The sequence below is a fragment of the Anastrepha obliqua genome, chromosome 3 (assembly GCF_027943255.1).
Source record: "Anastrepha obliqua isolate idAnaObli1 chromosome 3, idAnaObli1_1.0, whole genome shotgun sequence".
Classification (NCBI taxonomy): domain Eukaryota; kingdom Metazoa; phylum Arthropoda; class Insecta; order Diptera; family Tephritidae; genus Anastrepha; species Anastrepha obliqua.
This window is the reverse complement of record NC_072894.1, coordinates 135743261-135763596: the sequence shown is the minus strand read 5'-3', so window position 1 is coordinate 135763596 and position 20336 is coordinate 135743261. Positions and strand designations below refer to the sequence as shown.

Here is a 20336-nt window from a genome sequence, read left to right as displayed (position 1 = left end):
AGCTACGTGCGAATTCGATATTAAGTCAACGAGTCAATCTCAGCGGTAAGAGTTTTTTTTTTTTTGTTTTTTTTTTTTTTTTTTTGCGACAAGAATGATCAGCGAGTGTAAATTGCAAATAGCGGAAATAAAATGAGCGCAACAAAATTTGAGTGGGGTAAAATTGATTACCACGGAAGTATACAGTTTTTTGCTGCGTGTACACAAAAAATGTGTCGGTATGTGTTTGAAGAGCAAAATATTTATTTATGTAGCAGAGGATGGAATAAAATCTTTCTTTGTCAGGTCTACGTTAACCGAACAACTTGGATAAGCATCCGCCCAAGGACTGTCAGCACTGCAGGAACGAAAAATGTGTTTCAAGACTGCATTAAAAGGAGTTATGTATACATTCATTACCAAATTTACTGCTGGGTTTTGTTCAACTTAATATTACATAAATATTTGTATGAACTGAAAAAACAAGATGGGCGAAGCGGAGAACTTTTGATCGCAGAGATTCAACAATAGTGTAAATATGAATATGCATACATGTGTGCATATCTATGTACGTTTCATCTATGTGCATACATATATGCATATTCTACATATGCACAAATGGCTGTGTTTAACTTTTGTCGTCTCACATCAGTGGAGATTTTATGATTATATCGTTGAACCGCAGCAGCGCTAAATAAAATATTTGCAGCGGAAAGAATATTGTTTATTTTCAATTAATTTTAATATTTCATATTATTTTTATTTATTTTGTTTTACTTTGTTTTATTTTTGATTTAATTTATTTGAGTTTAATTTAATTTAATATTTTTCCAACCTCCATCAATCCCCTACTTTATGCTTTCAAAACATGTCTAACTAACTAAATAGAAAAAAGAACATCAACAACTCTCAGCTAACAACAACAATGGCGTCTCGAAGCCTTCGACGAAAACAGCGACGACGCCGTTCAGTCTCTCGCAAACAAAACACAAACGAGAAAGGACATCAACATAGACAACATAAACACACACACCCAACCTTAGTCACATGCACGAAAGCGCGCTGTAGCAGCTGATATTGATGAATGGTTGCTGCAAATACAGTGGGTTGGTTGGGTGGTGGTGTAAAGTGGTGAAAGGCAGTAAGCAAACAACCAGCAACCGTTAGATAGAGAGTATCGTGCCGGTAGAAAATCACTCAGCAGACACAGAATGACAGCTGGGCAAAAGACGCAACTGAGAGAACTGAATTTTACCAACGAATGAACAAACGAGCGACGAACCCGAGCATTGAACAGCAATAAAAGTCTCTGCAACTGAAGGAAAATTCAGTTAGAAAGTTACGTGAAAAGTCGCCACATCGGCAAAAGTCGTATATGCGACGCGCGTATTTACTGCAAAAAATTATCCTTTGCGCTGTATATGGAAATTAAGTTAAAAATAAATGAAAATTAAGACTAGAGGGGTTTTTCTACATTGAAAATATGGAAATACTATAAACAGTGATTTCAAAATATGTTAGATATATAGAAAAAAATAAATTGCGGTAGCAAATTTGAAGTGAGTGATAAAAGTGTATGTATGTACATAGGTACGTCGGGAAAATAATACACAAATAGATAAACATATGTACACATGCACACAAGCAACGCAACGAACATGCACATATCCTTGTGTATCCTTTAAAAATAAAACTACTTGTAAGTAAAGCACACTGCCAAGGTATTCCATAACCAGAAAGTGAGGTTAAATATTTATTAAATACAAAGGAAAGTACACAACGGAATCTATGATTTGAGTTTCATAATCAAGCGAATGGGTTGAGAAGTTAAAAAAATACATTTGGAATAGCCAATAAGGCAAGTGGTGGCAAGCGACAGGCGGGTGGCGCAGGATCAAAAGCGGCCGCAATCAGCAGTGGTCGACACACGCCAGCAGCCAATTTCAAGTTTTTAACCTTTGCAGTATCGATTACCCAAAAATGGGGGAAAAATAAAAACAACAAAACGATAAAGTTGCCTTTCGCTTCTTTAGTGCTTTCCACCATTCACAAGTCGACGTGTACCCAGGAGTCAAAGTAGCAGCAATTACATACCTACAAGAAAGTATTACAACCGACACCATGCAGCTCTGCAAGTGTTTGTCTAATAATACATTCATGTATGTATGTGTTTGATTGTGTTGGGGGGGTGGGTGGTGGCCAGGAGTGGCTAAGCCTGTAACTTCTAATGCGTCCAAAGTAAGAGGCACGAAACACGGCTGGTTATATCAAAATAAACTTATTTCGGTAGTAAAATACATTACCTCTAAATCTAAACCCAACTCACGTTTTACATGGTCTGTTTTACACGATATCAATTTTTTACACGATTTTGAAATAAAACTGTTTACTAATAATTTTTTTTACACAAAATTTTCGCTCTCGCACGAATCTCGAAACAAAAAATGTTTTTCTAAACAAATCATAATTCCGAAGTGAATACCTTATTAAGTAAAAAATTTCGTGCAAGATTAAGTAAATATGCGTACATACATATGTACATCCATCTGTTCCTTCAAAAACGATGCCAAATGTACATTTTAGAATTAATCAAGTCCGACTGTGCATTAAGATTTCAATGTAATCTTTTGGTCGCGTATAGCTGGATAACAAGTATTGTGCGCAAAATGGCGCAAAATCAATCATCCAGTTTTGTTTTTGAATCAAAATTTTACGGAATGAAAAAAAAAATAATTTTTTGTAAAGAAAATATTTATTTGACCCAATTTGCAACTAAAGCGGATTGACAGCTAGACTTAATTCTCATAATTTAAGCGGTTTAGGGGAATTTTCGACGACAACATTGACGAAAAATGACGGTTAATATCTATTGTGAATAAAAAAGGAAAGCAACTTTTAAAGAAAAGAAAGAGTTTGCACTAACACGTTCGAAAATATATTAATTGTTTTGATATTTCGGAACAATTTTAGAAATTGCAATTTAAGTCTTTTTTTAAATAAATAATTATTTTTAGTATCAGGACAGCCTGCATTCAATCTTTTACTGACAAAACTATCTAATAACGCGTAACAACCGTCTGCCACACTACAATTTTATTCCGAAATAGCTGCGCCGGTAATCCCGATTAATTCCGCCGTCTGTATAGGCTATTACGCACTCTATTCTTTAACTAAAAGGTGGTTAAGTTTCAAGGGTCGGTGTTGATTTTGAATAAAATACAATTTTTTTTTTAAATTATTGTCATTTATTCACATGTCATATTATGATGATACTGGTATGGCTCAATTACGTATGCCCTCGGCGGCACACCTCCATCCGATGGTCCAAATTTTCGATGACGCTGAGCCATAATTGAGGTGCTATGCCGTTAATGTGCCGATTTATCTCATCCTTTGGCTCTTGAATTGTTGCTGGCTTATCGACGTACACCTTTTTTAGCAAATAACCCCAAAGAAAGAAGTCCAACGGTGTCAAATCACATTATCTTCGCGGCAAATTGACATCGCCGCGACGTGAGATTATTCGGTCATCAAATTTTTCGCGCAAAAGAGCCATTGTTTCGTTAGCTGTGTGACAAGTGGCACCGTCCTGTTGAAACCACATATCGTCCACATCCATATCTTCCAATTTGGACCATAAAGTTCGTTATCATCTCACGATAGCGAACACTATTCACAGGAACTGCCTGACCGGCCTCATTTTGGAAAAAATACGGCCCAATGATGCCGCCGGCCCAATGATGCCGCCGGCCCATAAACCGCACCAAACAGTCACTCTTTGTGGGTGCATTGGTTTTTCGGCCTCACTCTTGGATTATCATTCGCCCAAATGCGGAAATTCTGCTTATTGACGAATCCACTGAGGGGAAAATGTGCCTCATCACTGAAGATGATTTTCTTCGAAAATTGGTCATTCACTGTTGCCATTTCCTGCCACCATTCTGACCATTGCTCGATTGTGTATCTTTCCATGATTCAAATTGAGTTAGTCTGAAATTGAAAAATGTCAAATGAAATGCAGAAAAAACTTGACGTTTAGGTGTGGCCCTTAAAATTTAACCACCCTTTATTTATACTTATATACTGCAGCTGTCTGCTTCACAAGTGTCAAATATGACTGACTGGAACACCTACTCTGCCACTGCCTAACACTCAGCAAAACACGCATAAACTGCTTAGGCCCTGCACCATTTACAACATTAGAAAGTGTGGCAGATCAAAAACTGAGCAGCCTACTCAAATTATTTAAACTGTGTATCAAAGACAAGGCATAAAGTTCTCCATACAAGCACTTGATATCACTATCAATTTCTGGTCTATATGCGATCCACAGGATCAACCAAGTTCAACCTAACCTAACCTATCCCCAAATTTACATAAGCCGCATGTAGTTTTTTTACACTATTTTTTTTGCACGCTTTTCTAAGGAACGTACGTACCGTGTAAAAAAGAAGTTGGGTGTAAATACGTACATACATACATACATACATACATGCAAGTACGTGGTATGTGCTAGACGCTTTGACGCTTCATATTTGCACACAAAGTGTGCCTGTGAATAATGTCTACCGCGTATCGGATTTTTCTATGCCCAAAATGAAATGGACGTAGGTATATCCGTAAAAGTGCATACATAAATACTTATATGTCTCCTGAATATGTATAAATGCCATAAAGCGAATAAAAGTAATAGCGGAGCCGATTAAATGCATTACTGGAGAATGTAATTGTAATTGGTAATCAATTCCTTAAGATTCATGGCAAACGATTTGATTACTTATTAAATTCCTTAGAAGAAACTTCAAAAGCATTTCAAAGGAATTCAAAATGTAATTGAGTAGCTGGAAGTCCAATCACGAATGTGAAGTGTAATATTTTGTTGTTGTTTTCAAAGATTAGGATCGTAACTATATATGACACGTTCGGGTGCTTTATTTCCTAGTAAAGTAAATTAAAGATAAATAATTGCAAGGAAATAAGTATTTGTCAAATTAACAACAAAAGATAAACCATAAAAAAAGAGGAAATAGTTTTCCTTCATATCACTCCAGAGATGTGTGACTTTTCTAGCAGCGGCAATTCCTTCAATTCCTTACGGCGATCGGCTCATTTGAAATGGTGTTTTTTGGGTGTTTCTTTGAAAGCGTGTAAAACGGAAACGAAAAAATATGTCTTTTTGCATATTTTAAAGCCAAGTGCTTTTGCAATAACCTGCCTAAACTTCATGTCAATTGGGGCAAAATTGAGCGAGTTATAGGAATTCCACAGAAAGTTATAGTTGAGGTCATGTAGAACCAAGGCAGCTTGAAGTTTGGGGGTGTTCCGTCTCATTTAAAATTTCACAGGTTTGTTGTTTTACAACTGACTTTCATGAATTTTGCATATTTGTTTTCAGTATTTTATTTTTGGATCCATTATTAAGAAATACAATTTTTTTTATCCTTACGAGATTTGTTCAAAAAGTTGTCAGCCTTCAAAAAATGGTCTTCCAAAAACAGGTATGTCTCTGGCGACATGGATTTCGTGACTCACAGGTGTCTGAATTGAAAAAGACAAAAAGGTTATTGCTCAGGTTATTAAAGAAAAATTACAACTTGATCTCTCGTTCAATGGATAAAACATCCGTAGTTAGCTCAAAATATATAAAATTTACTGAAATTAGAAGCAGATAGAGAAGTCAAATATTTTTTGCTACCAAAACTATTTTGCTCATCTCGTAGAAAGGGTCGGCGCACAGGCTCACCCCGAGCTGTACATGCTATGATGATGAGGATGAACCGGTATCACGCAATTTTTGATTAATTCTATCAAACAAAGGATGCGAAAGAATCTGCCGATTTGGATATGCTTCAGCCTAAAAACGTCCATGAAATGCATTTCAGTAAATTCTACGGTACCCCACATTTACACCTACCAAATGTGTTAACATCTGTCAAATTTCTGTTTTGACTTTGTCCAGTTTCCTCATGTGGGCACCTCGCTGTCTTAACATTTCATTTTCAAAATGGCATCAAGCAAATCGGATCGCTGTATTGGCGAATGCCAACTGTGCAGTAAAGTGAAAATTAGATTGCCAAACTACGAGATAAGACAATGATGGCAGAAAATTCGGTAAAACAGATTTGTTTTAACAGTGGAATTCGCAGTCTCCACAAGACGTTTCTATTTTAACAGAGCTCTTTTATTTAACATAATCTTTGGAAGGTATAAATGTGAAGTTAGAATAAACAGTTATGCAAACAAAACTTTAAAAAACTTTCATGATTGTTCAATTTCAAATTATATTTCGAATGTTGAGTAAAAGACTTGAAAAATACTTAAAACTCCTATCCACGGTTCATAAGTATGAACAAAGATGAGAACGGAAGGTGTTCTTTGAATTTAACAGTAGTAATTTCCCCAAAATACAACCAACTATGACAAGAATACCCAAGGAAATCAGGAGTAATAAAAAAAGAAAAAAAAAAGAATAATAAAAGAAACAAAACAATAATAAAAACATGCAAGTGACAATGAGCTAAAAAACGAGTAACTTTCTACATTTCCGAAACCCTTAATTTTTCCATATTTATTGAAACTTTTTTCTTCTGATCCATACCAAAATCTCTTTAAATATTTTACATTATTTTTTTAACCCTGTATTTTATTTTCGTTGTCTTAATCTGACATACATTCAGTATTGAGTGCAACTTCTTATCTTTTTACACTACCTGGGACCAAATTTATTATCCGCTCGCTAGCCTAAAAGTAATTTCGTCAAAATTGTTTATCGCAAAACGCTTTAAATTTAGCTCGCAGTTTCACTAATTACTTTTTCGACATTGTCACAGGTATAATTTATCTTTTCATAGTAATTTTTCATCGTTACGTAACGAAATCGATTTGCAGGCAGGTAGCTTGCAAAATTGAGTTTTAAATAGTAATTTTAGCACGGCAGTTTTATATTTGTTCATACTTACTTACGTATGTACATACATTTGTGTTTTTAGAAAATATTTGAAATTGTAAGTTTGTGCATATGCCAATATACTATAACTGATCGTTTGAAGTGTACAAATAATTTCCTTCACTTTTTTGTGTAGGTAGGTAGGTAGGTAGGGTGGTTGTCGTAAGACACACTTAGACCTTCGGCAGGCCCATTGTGATACCACTGGAGCTTATCCTTACTCTACGTGTTCCCTTTCAAACCATCCGGTTGCTTTAATAAACGAGCAGAGCTTCGTTAATTTTAGATGGGCTATATCCGCTACATCGGTTAGAAATGCTGTATCGAGGGTGCGCAGCCTTCTCCTAGTTAGGCTTTCACACTCACATAAAAGGTGTCTGACTGTTTCCTCTTCTTCTGTGTTTAGACAGCTTCTACAGAAATCGAAGTAAGGTAGTCCTAACCTTCTAGCGTGGCTGCCTATTAAACAATGACCTGTTAATACACCTATCATTTTTCTTATAGATTCCCTGTTGAATCTTAGCAAGATCTTCGATCGACCACTGTTCCAGTTCGGCCATGTCTGTCTGCTTAGTTCGCATGTTGTGAGGTTTTGCCAGATTGTATTTACCTTTTTGATGGTTTCCCTGTCTATAAGTAATTTACAAGTGGCTATAGGCATGGGTATCAGCGCCTTATCCGGTTCGAGATCGAGCGTTGTACCGGCTCTTGCAAGTTCATCCGCCTTACAATTTCCTGGAATGTTCCTGTGGCCTGGTACCCAGATAAGGTGCACCTTGTAGCACTTAGATACGTCATCTAGTAGTTTAAAACATTCTAGAACTGTTTTTGACGAGTGCGTTTTTGATTCCAGCGCTTTTATTGCTGCTTGACTGTCCGAGTAAATGAAGACTTCATTTGTGGATAATACTCTCGTTTTTATTTCTTTAAGCCCCTCTTTTATGGCAGTGACTTCCGCCTGAAATACACTGCAATGATCAGGTAAGCGAAATGATTGGCATACTCCGAGTTTGTCGGAGTAGACCCCTCCACCTACTTTGTTATCCAGTTTTGAGCCATCTGTGTAGATGTTTAAGTCATTTATCTTAACAATGAGCCCGTTATCCCATTCCTCTTTGGAAGGAAATACTGTGACAAAGGATTTATTAAAATTGATGTCCTTGGTCCTACAGAAATCCGTTGTGTTGGGAATACAGGGGAATTTTTCTAAAATTGAGGAGTGTCCTCTTTGGTTCGTTCTGAGTAGGCCGATTTCTCTTAGTCTGGGAGTTGCTTTGGCAGCTGTTTGCTTACCGTACTGCTCTATTGGTAAAATGTTAAGCATGATATTTAGTGCATCTGTGGGTGTGGTTCTGAGGGCCCCGCAGATGCAGAGACTGGCTATTCTTTGAACGTGTGCCATGGTTCTTTTAATGTACAATTTATCTAAAGCTGGCCACCATACTAATATGCCGTATGTTAGGATAGGTCTGACAATTGCCGTCTAAAGCCAGTATACGATAGATGAGGAGAGACCTCAACTTAGTCCTATCAGCTGTTTACAAGAGTATAGTGCTATTGTCGCCCTTTTTACTCTATCTTCGACATTTGCCTTCCATGTTAGCTTTCGGTCTAGTATTAGACCTAAGTAGCGGGCCTCCTCACTAAATGACAGTGCCGTTCCACCTAGAGTCGGAGGAGTTATATTTGGCATTTTGTGTTTCCTGGTAAATAGGATGAGTTCAGTTTTATTGGGGTTGACGCTTAGCCCATTTGCTTTTGACCGGTTTTAAACCATATTTAGTAAATCCTGCATGACTTCTATGAGTGTACTGGGGAATTTCCCCCTTACTACCATTGCAACATCGTCCGCATATGCTACTACGTGTTGTCCTCTCTCTTCTAGGCTCTTTAGCAATGAGTTTAGTGCCAGCACCCATAGGAGAGGGGACAGCACGCCGCCTTGAGGTGTTCCTCTGCTAACTTTTTTCTTGATCTCTGAGGCTCCTAGGGTTGCGATCACAAATCTGCTCAAGAGCATGTTTTTGATGAACTCAACCAGAGCGCCAGAGATCCCGAAATCCGTCAGTGCTTTTATTATGGTATCCGGTAGGATGTTGTTGAATGCGCCCTCGATATCTAGGAAGGCTACCAGTGTGAATTCTTTATTATACATTGACTTCTCGATTTCTGTAACAAGTGAGTTAAGTGCTGTTTCAGTTGATTTCCCTTTACAGTACGCATGTTGTGAGATGCTGAGCTTATTAGGGCTGATGTTAGCCCTAATATGCTCTTCTAAAATTCTTTCTAATGTTTTTAGCAGAAAGGAGGATAGGCTTATTGGCCTGAAATCCTTAGGTGTTGTGTGTGAACTTTTTCCCGCTTTAGGGATAAAGACCACTCTTACCTCTTTCCATGTTGATGGGACACTTTTCAGTTTCAGAGCGGCCTTAAATATGGCCGTCAACCACTCCATGATGTAGTTGAGTGAATGTTGTATTTGGGCCGGGAATAATCCATCTGGGCCCGGTGATTTAAATGGTTTGAGCGTGTTCACTGCCCAGGTTATCCTAGTTTCAGTGATTATTTCTTCAATGTCAGAGTTTGGTCTTTCTGTACCATTGTCGATTACTACGTTAGATGATTCGTTGCTGGGAAAGTGTGTGTCCACTAGCAACTTCAAAGTTTCGTCACTCGAAGTAGTCCAACTCCTGTCCGGTTTTTGGAGGTATCCGGTGGGATTGTGTTTTTTTGAGAGGATTTTGCGCAGTCTGGAAGCCTCTGTGGTTCCTTCGGTTTCTCCACAGAACGTTCTCCAACCAGACCTTCTCGCTTTCCTAACTTCTTTTTTGTAAATTTTTAGTTTACTGTAGTAGCAGTCCTAGTCTTTACTCTCTCGTGTCGCTTTCGCTCTATTAAACTGCTTTTTGCTGTCGTTTCTTAATGTAGACAGGTCTTCTGACCACCAGGGCGGCTTTTTCTTCCCCTTATACCTAATTAAAGGGCAAGCCTTGTTTAGCGCAGCTCTACAGACCTCCGTAAGGGTTTGTACGTGTTCGTTCAATGATTCTCTGTCTTCAATAGTAATATTTTGGGAATTTGGAAGTCTTTCCTTAAGTTCCCGTTTATATATATGCCAGTTGGTCTTTTTCAAGTTCCTGTTGGTGGGTGGAGCCCGTGGGTTGTTTCTCCCAAATTTTATTTCTATGTAGCGATGATCGGAGTAAGAGTGTTCATTCAGAACCCTCCACTGCGTCATCTTTCCGTAAAGGGTTTGACATGCTAGCGTAAAATCAAGAACTTCTTGTCTATTGCGCGTAATAAATGCCTTTGTTACACACTAAAAGCTTACTACATATAATATAATTAAAGAGAGACTCACTTCGTTCGTTTGTATCCGAGCTCCCCCATATGGTATGGTGGGCATTGGCATCACCTCCTAGTACTAGTTTGCGGTTGTGAGCTTTGCAGTCTTCCAAAAGGCTTCTTATTAGCGGCGACGGCAGTGGACCTGTGTCGTCTCCGGCAAAATAGAACGAGGTTAGCCAGGTGTTGCTTCCGCTCACTTCCCAGCTAACCGTCGTAGTATCTGCGTTACTGAAATTTTGAATCATAAATATATTAAGATGTACTTTTGCCATTATGCATGCTCTTTTAGTACCTTCATAATTAGTCTTGTATACTTTATAACCTGATGTCCTCAGACCCAGGGTTCCTGGATGAGGATTACATCCGGCTGATCTTCTGCCAGACGATCTAGGAGGGCAAGGCAGGCTTCTTTACAGTGGTGTAGGTTTATCTGTAGAAGATGTATCAGCTGTTAACGTTATGTCTGGGTCTTCTTTGCTTTCGCATAAAAGTTCCCTTTCGGAATACTTACGCTGTTGTGTGGGATACTTACCCTCCCGTTCGAAGTACAACCTCCCTAAGCCCATTTCTGAGCCTGAAGAGGCGTATTCTTCTTCGGTGGGCTGGTCGTCTTCGCTCATTGGCTCGGTTTCGCTCATGGGTTCCAGCTCCCTCATGGGCTTTTCGCTTTCCTTCGTGGCGAGGAACTCAATTGCATCCGCGTCGGTTTTATAAATGTGGAGCTTCACCTTTACAAAACCGTATCTCAGTTGCCCGTCGCATTTCGCTAACGGTTCAATTGAGTTCTCTGTGAGGAGCAGGAGAGCCTGCATGGTGGCGCGCTTCTGCTCTTTCGATTCATCCGCGCTGTTTTGGTTGGTAATAGTTTTGACGTACCTCCACTCCTGCGTTGGGATATCCGGATTGCAGACCTGGATGAGCTTCATAATCTCTACCGGGTCTTCGACGGTTGAAGGTAACCAAACCCTTGCTCGCGGCCTGGACGGAATATCGTTCCTGTCCACGACCACTAGCTGGGCATTTGGGTACACTTCTCCGACTTTGGAGATGGCCTCTTTGTACAGCTGAACCGATCACTCATCGTCGCACGCTATTATTTTTATCTGGCCTTGGTGCCAACCTAAGTCTTCGCACGCAGGCGGGGGGCCGGGGTTCTCCAGAATAACCTTCAGTGCCACTTTCGTTAGCTCGGCCTCGATCCATTTCCATTGGGCCCTGGGGATCATACCTTCAGGATGGTTCTCGTCCAAGACCCCTATGATAAAGAGGCCAACCTTCGGTACCGGAGCTAGCAGTAGCAGTGCTTCCGGTCGGGACCGTTTTTTGGGGCTGAATCACAGTTGACTGCCGGGCTAGTGCACCCCTACTTGTGCTTGGACCTGTGTCCAGCTCTGGTTGTGTGGCAACTGGCCTCGCTTTCGCTGAGGCTGTCGCTGTGTGTTTCGATCGACTTATTTGGCCGATGGATGGAGTTCTCTTTGAGCTCGGTGCGACCGTTGCTCTTATTGCGGAACTGTTTGTTCCTGTCAGTCTTTTCGAAGGAGGACCGATCTCCTTTTTTTATTTATTTTTGAAAAGTCTGCTTGCATATTTGGACCCACGAGTGTCGGAGAAAGGATGTCCGCCCGTGGATAGCTCCAAACTATACGGGTAAGGCTAGTTTTTACGGAGGGCGCCAGGTATCCGTAAGCTCCGTTCGAGACTTGGTTATTTGTTAGAAGGGCCCCAAGAATGACAGATTCTCGGCACGGGTCGCATCACACCTTAATCCAGCCCTTCACCCCCGACCACGTTAAGAGTACTTTGGGTAGTGCTGTACTATTGAGGAGTATCGAACCCAACCCATAGTACCTTTAACTTAGCTAAGTACCTCCTGTAAATAGGAAAGCTGTGGTACTTATTACCAGCTGGCACCCTCGGGAAGGGTTCAGTGGAGGATTTTCGCCAGCCCTTTTTTGTGTAAAAATACACAAAAAATATAAAGGCTGAACAATTTAGAGGTATCGGCTTTTAAATTGAAATAAAACAGTGAAATTTCAAATTGATTGGGCAATCTGTATTATTTTTGTGTAGAACCATTCATGACATTTAGTTTTTAAAGATAATCCCTTTCAAATGTTGGCCGCAATTTGAATGACTCGCTGGAGGACTTCCGTCGATATCTCGTGGCTTACAATGCCCCAATCAAAGTTAGTTTATCCACAAAGCGTTTAGACCAAAGGTACGATATTTTTTTGTTATATAAATCTCTGCTCCCATAGAGTTACTTTAAATTCTCTCTTCGAAATATCATCGAAAGCACAACATAGGAAATATTTATAGAAAAGCATTTTTAATAAAAAGAGAGTGAATACTTCATAGATTCAAAGATTTATCTTTAGTTTCCGACAGTAACAGCTAAGCACTAAAAAAATAACAAAAAACAGTAATAAAATTCGAACTGTGCGTTTGCAACAACAACAAAATGTATGCTTACACACATACAAAATATTTACTCTGTGATTTCTTTGGTGCAAACCCTTTAGCTTAAGCACAAAATATACTTTGTGCGCACCCATTTAACACGCAATACATAAAACATAATAATGATGACCAAAAAAGGGCAAGTCAACCACGAATGTCCATAATAGATATCCCATGCATATGTATGTAAAGATTTGTTGAATGTACATACGTATGTATGTGTATATATTATGCGAGCACATATGTCTGCATGTGGTCAGCACCCCTTTTGGGCCCACAGTGGCAACTCTACGCAGGTTAGGGTTCGCCAGCAAAGCCAAGTACTCGCTCGAATAGCTTTTATGAGTGCTACTAGAGTGCGTCATCTCTCCCATTCCTACGCATTTTTTTCAATAGTGTGAAAGGCATACAAGAAGTAATTGAAATTTAATAAGTGTGCTTTGGGTGCCATATCTCACTCAATGTCCAGCTTGTCTGATCTACATCCTTCTCATGCTGTCGTGCTTTACTTTATCTGAGGCAATTCCGTTGTTACATCGAAAGGATTATGAGTGGTGTACTACGTATGTATGTATGTATATTAGATATGGGCAATAGAGCTTGGGACGCACAGTCCCGAAATATGAAAATAATATATTTAGAAGTAAATTTGTGGTAGTCACAATTTTGTGTACAAATTACAAGCAAATCAGAGGAAAACGGAGGGAGTTACAGAACTTCGACTGAAATAATTTAGCAAGGGCAACTTCGTGCCAGTGAGGATCATTTGACCGATTTTTTTTAAACGGAATCGGATTTTGTTTTTAAAAAATCGCTGACCACGGTCAAAATTGAGCGAGTTATAGCAATTCTACTGAAAGTTATAGTTGAGGTCATGTAGAGCCAAGGCAGCTTGGAATTTGGGGGTGTTCCGCCTCATTTGAAATTTCACAGTTTTGTTGTTTTACAACCGATTTTCATGATTTTTGCATATTTCAAAGCCCAGAGCTTTTGCCATAATCTGCCGTAACTTCGGAACAATCGGGGCAAAATTGAGCGAGTTATAGCAATTCTACTGAAAGGGAGCAAAATCTGGAGAATAGGCGGCATCTGAAACGAGTTGGAACCCTCTTTCTATTAATTTTGCGACCACAACTGCTGAAGCGTGAGCTGGTTCATTTTCGTGATGGAAGGAAAATCACTCAACTTCCTCGATTCAAACGAATGCCAAACACAAATAAATATACTGATTTGACTGTTTTTTCCAAGATATGCTACCAACTAAATATGGCCTCGACATGCGCCAGTAATGACATTTCACTGACTTTGCACCGACTTTTAAAACTACTCTCGAATTTCGATTTATGGACCGGAGACATAATTGGAAAATAGCTCTTCTATGAAAGTCGAGCTCTCGTTGTCAATGGCTCTCTGCTTAGTGGCCAACGTTACAATAGGGCGTACGTAAACTAATAGCCTATGGACGAAACGGATGTTACCTGTCATGTCCGACCGACTGTCGCAGATCCTCCTGTTATTAAGCAGAATGGACCGTGGACAGCTGGTTGGACTAATAATGGGCCACTTTCTATAGATGAAACACATGTAAAAGGTAGGCATCCCAGACAGTGCACTCTGCCCAGCATGTCCAGTACAAGATCTACTCAGATTTCTTCGAAGGTCGGGTAGATTTAAAGAAAATTAAAAAAGGAACCCGAGTTCACTACAATGGACTGAATGCTGTCTGCGCGCTGTACTTGCTAGTTGCCCCGGCAAAAAAAAAACCAATAGCTTAAGCAGAACGGTACTATATCCATACTGAACTGGAAAAAATAAATATTTTAAGGAAGCGTTATTTAACGCCTCTGGCTTCGATGGACCTCCAATTGTATTTTGGCCATAAAAAAAATGTCATCATGAAAAACAATCTGCCATTCGATGATGTCATAAAACTTCCTTCATAAGTTCCATCATTTGTAGGAAAACAGTAAGATGCACACCACAAATTGCAGAAGAAGCTCGGTCAATCGCCTAACAAAAGATTTGTAAGCCAAGTATATATGCATGTATAATACACATATACAGCGACAACCCCACAACTGATGTAGTCCTAGCTGCCAACATATCTCAAACACCACCTCTTTTACTCCCATCACCAATAAACACAAAAAAAGTGAAAACATAAATTAATGGGCAGGATTGACACAAAATAATTAGGTCCAAATTGATTTGAGAGCAAGTTTGAGAATTTGTCTCTCGCCCATCTCTACCACACACACATACAAGCGTAACACGTTTCTACACTTGTTTATGTTTTCACATGTATGCATATAAGTATGTATGTATGCGGGTGCATGTATGGGCTTGTAAGCTTCCTGTTGTTTTTATTTTTTCTTTTGTTTTTATGTTATGCTTCTTTGTTTTTGCTGCCTTTGTAATTGTTTTTCTTCGTTCATCGCATATGTATCTACACAGGAGTCAAGTACTTTAACTGATGATGAGTAAAAGAGGGTATGAAGCTGATGGGCGCCAACCGAACAGACCGAACGCCCAGTATTAGACTTTCAACAATATTTATCCCACCTGCGCCCCAACCACTTCCCTACTGCTACCATTGTAGCCTTGTAATGCCATTGTTGCTAACACAATGGTTGCATCCTCTATTATATAAAAATATTTTTGCAACACACCCACTCAAAAGTTGACGAACTCATGTGCGAGTGTAGAAGTGGGCTGGTATGCGGTGGTTGAGGAAGACGCCCCCACTATCCAGGCAATATACGCATCAATTTTTGGTACGCTTGTGTAAATTTATAAGTATGCGTGTGCATATACTTATGCGCTTATGCATGTGGACCTGTGTATACACTTACATACTTATGCATGTATATGAGTACTTTGTGTGCGTTGTGTATTTGGCTTCTTTATCGCATAAGTTAAATCATTGAATATCTGCTTACTCTTTGCATTGTGTGTTATTGGGCTGCTGTAATTTTTTAATGAAATAATTAATTGATAGTGCACGTACTCGTATGTATGCATGTGCATATGTGAGTGTGTATGTATGTATGTAAATGCGTGGCACCACTCCTTTCAGTACGTGGTAATGCAACAGAAAAAAATATTGTACATAAGGGAACACTCTTCGTTCGCATTGGCATAAACTAACCACTTTTTAATTTTTATCTGGTAGCCATGGGACTTGTGGGTTTTATTCTATTATCTTTGATTAAACTTTCATTTGTGTTATTAGGATATATTTGTCGGTGGTAAACAACAAAGTGTGTGTGTAATTAAAATAGTAACAAATACTCTGGTGACATACAAATAAAACAGAATTGCATGCATGCCTGCTAGGTGGGTAGGTTGATAAAAATGGGAAAGTCAAAGGAATCTATGTGCATAGCCTTGGAACTATTTTGAGCAAGAGGAGTCAAAATTGTTTTTTTTTACTGCTCCTACTGCTCTTTAGGAAGTCAAAACAAAAAACAAAAAACAATTTTTGAAAAATTTGTTTCAACTCTTTCCTTAAATATTAATATTGAACTTTTTGCGAATATATTGGTTAATAAAAAATATTTGTTACAAAATAAACTTTATTCTTCTTATTTGTAGAAAGCTCGGTTTTACTTTGGAATAAACGGTGTATATGGTAAGAAAGCAACTCGTAAATTCAAATGGTTGAAAAGCCAAATTTACAAGTTTTCGAATTATTCTTCTCATGCGCAGTCCAGTTGGTTCAGGTTAGTGAGAGAGTGTATAGCTAGTTGATACTACGGAGTCCGTAGAGCTAACCTGAACTACGAGCTGAGCTCATTTACTGTTTTATTGATTAGCCCTCAATGACTTGGTTTGAGGGAAGCTCTCTTACTATTATTACTGCTGTTGTTGTTGTAGCAGCATAAGCATTCCCCATACATATACGGCGAATGCTGCTGAAGGGACAGTCCTTAGATATAAATTCGGGTCGTTTCGGTTACGTAGAACCGACTGTCTTGGAAATGATTATTACTGCTCTTTCTTACTGCTGTCTCCTTTATGTTTTCAGGCAAATCATCAGAATCATATAATTGCTGGCACCCATGACTATGAAGGAAAGTTCAAAAATAAGGGAAACTATTATTTTAACAATGATATTTTTTACATGCAGCCAGGTATTTACTTATGCAATTTCGGGCACAAAGAAAATTCTGAACAAGTAGTTAAGAGCAAGCAAACAACTAAAAAATGCAATTACCGACATACATACATAGAGTACATGTGCAGGTAGCAGGTCTTGTGTATTCACAACGTAATACCAATGAAGGAAATAAGAAAAAGTGTGGCATATCTTAAGGGGAACCTGCGAACTATTTGCTATTTCAGTTTCTGTAGACTTTTACGTTCATTTTATGCAGATTTCATCTGAGAAGACCCCTAATGAAATTTTCTGAGGTATAATTTTACGGAACATTTTAACCCTCTAACGACCTCATAAATGCATTGTTTTTAAAATTTCTCTGAAGAAAAACCAAAGCGACACTCTTTTGAAGCAACTATTAGTGCTAAAATATTCTATAAAAATATTCTTCTTTAAATTATATTTTACATGTCCGAATTATATATTTCTCCCAGATAAGATTTTAAACGTTTTTTCTGCCTTTTTTCGAAAAACGTTCAGATACATAATTCACAAATTAATTGGGCTATACAAAAAAGTTGTGCCTAAGACTGCAAAGAACTTTGGAAGTTTACCTAGATGGCATTAGTACCTTCATCCTAATTTTCGTTTACATTTTGCTCCCTAAACAATTACCCAAAATTATTACACAGTAACTTCAAGCGAAGAAATATTTTATGCCATTTCATTGCCTTACAAATTTCGGTATTCTAGCAACCATATCAAAGTAGTGCTATGCCGACGATCCAAATCCAAGATGTGTACTCTCTTAACTATTTATAATAACTTCTTTTAGACATTAAATTTATAGGTTTTTCTAACAGAGAGAGGTCAACGTTGGTAGGTTGTGGCGCTTATTTTTGTTAGCAAGTTTTACTAATTTCCAAACGTTACCCATTTATGCATTTTTCTATTTTCTATTTTGATTTTCATTATTCCTCAAAATTGATATTATCTCCTTCAAAGCACTCCCCATCAACTGCAACGCACTTATGCTAGCGTTAGATCCAGCTCACGAAACATTTCTGGAACTCTATTTTCGACATAGCCATCAGAGCCATCTTCGACTTTTCCATTACTTTCTTTCTGTTAAAACGCGTTCCCCGCAGTGCTTTTTTATTTGATGAAACAGAAAAAGGTGAATTCCATGGAACGACTCGTCCTTCTACAGTTGCACATCCTTTCTTTTTGTTGGCAAATTCTTTCATGTAAAAGTCTCATAACGCCCAACTAATAGTTCTTACCTGTCTGCACAGTTGTACAGGGCCGTTGTAATCGATAAAAACCGTGATCATCCATCGCTTTCTTTTTTGACAGAAAATTATGTGTTTTTCTTGGTTCTTTCGGCGCTCTCCACTCACTCGCCTGATGTCTGGATTGCAGGTCGTACTTATAAATCAGAGTCTCGTCTCCAGTAATGATGCGTTTAATGAATGATGGGTCAGACGCAGCCTTATATATCAACGCGATCTCATATTTGCAGGAAATTCAGGTCCTTTGAGACCTACTTTGCAGCAACACAGCGCAAGCCCCAATCATAAGCTACAATGTGCTGAACGGATCCATTAACAATGTCCAAGCTCTCTGACGGTTTATTTGCGATCGACTTTTATTTCACTTGATTGATGTTTTTATCAGTCTTCCATGTCGATGCCTGCCACTATCTTCTCTCTACGTCACTCTCGTTGGACTTACCATCTCTTCTAACGCTTTAGAAGCGACTGTTTTCTTTAGAGTATCATTACCGAAACAGTTTCCCAACAATTCTAACAAAAGATTTCCGAACCATTTTCAAAGCAGAATTTAATACAAACATTAAATTTCTAGGTAGGTTACTTCAGACAGCGTAACTTTTACAAATGCCATCAATGGCTATAAAGTTCTGAAATGATGGTAATCGCGGATGTGGCAACCTGGCAGTTGGAGCAACGCTTGGCGGTTGTTCCTAGAACTTTTTATTCAAAGTGCTAAGTGCATATATTAAATGATATTTTGCGATTATCGGCTCATAAAACTTGAAGTAACTTCCATATTCTTCAAAAGCTTACATAATCAGGAATATCATGATTCACTATTAGGTTATTGATATGCTAGGAGTAGTCTGCTTGCACTCGACTTCTGTGGGTGGAATATTAGCTTTCTTTCCTTCTTTGCTTATTTACAACTTTCGCTTTCTTTTATTGTAATCCCCACCTGTTTATGCCCACAATGCGAAGTAATCAACAAATGACTCAACGGAATAGTTATGGATGTAAGTAAATGTATGTATGTATGTAGGAGTAGACGTGTTTACCGCAGCGCATCAATGCAACCACAAATCGAGTACGTGCATTGTTAAAATGTGAATAAGGGGACAAATTAAAAAGAATGTATACAAAACAACTTTAGCGACAACTAAGTCATCCCAGGGTACTTATAAAACACTTGCACACGCTCGAGTGGAGAAAGGCTACGAATGCGCATGCATCCATAGGTATCACCTAAGTAGTTCCTTGAGCAACAGCGAACAATCAACCTGATTACCTGTAAAATGCGAACGCAGATTTCAAGCACCAACTACATGTCCACAAGTACACACACACACACTCACACTAATTTATATATGGTTGCATACACTCACTACTTGGACGCTTGCATGGATAAGATGAGGTGTACGTGTATGGCGCGTGCATCCCTTTTGATGCAACCAAATTAAAGTTTACACAGGAAAATGTGACGCGAAAGAAAACACTTAAGCGCAAAACCCCAATATGAAGTGGAACTACTCAGGGCTACTGTGTATGTATGTGTGTATATATGAATGTACGGAATACCCTACAGCTAACCTACGTAGGGATGTATGCATACACTGAACAAGCCACATAAATATGATGTGGCAATTTGGGACGTTGGAAAATATGTATATTTGTACAGGCATTTGTGCAAATACACTCATGCACACTGCCATACACATACATACATATGTACTTACGCATGATAGGCTCATAGTACATATCTAAGCACTTCCGCTGCAATTGAAAAAAAGGGGCACATGCGAATTGCAAGGAAACCTCATCTTCAGCAACAGCCCTGAGGCTCATCTGAAGTTTGTAAACATTCAACACAAAATTACTTGCAAACGGGACTTTTCGTGGTAAAGTGGTATTTGTTACCTATTTCGAGCGCAATTTTAATAAAAGCACAAAAAAATACGAAATTGGGTGGAGTGTACTTTGTTCACCTTACGAGTAAAAGTAAGATAAAGTTTTATTTCATTGCTTTCGTGGTATGTATGTCTGTACGCTTGTATTGGTCAAATGCAGGCAGCAAGCATATTGGAATGTGGTGGTAAATGTTTCAACTATTGACATAATTTTGCAATATGGCACAACTTGGCAAATATGCCAATAGGTGTGGAAATTCAAAGAAATTTTCGCAGATACGAGACATAAGTCCTTGGTTCGAACGCTCTATACTAATAAT

General features: G+C 38.7%; 1 protein-coding gene across 3 annotated transcripts in view; it reads left to right on the top strand.

The window, feature by feature from the left end:
• The first annotated feature begins 1060 nt into the window (after positions 1-1060).
• The window catches only part of LOC129242935 (glycoprotein 3-alpha-L-fucosyltransferase A), a 43360-nt gene continuing 24084 nt past the window's right edge, over positions 1061-20336 (top strand). Inside the window, exon 1 of one of the 3 annotated variants that reach the window (XM_054879883.1) lies at positions 1061-1538. The gene's annotated coding sequence lies outside the window, so the exon portion shown is untranslated. The other 2 variants (XM_054879884.1, XM_054879881.1) reach the window with 2 other exon arrangements.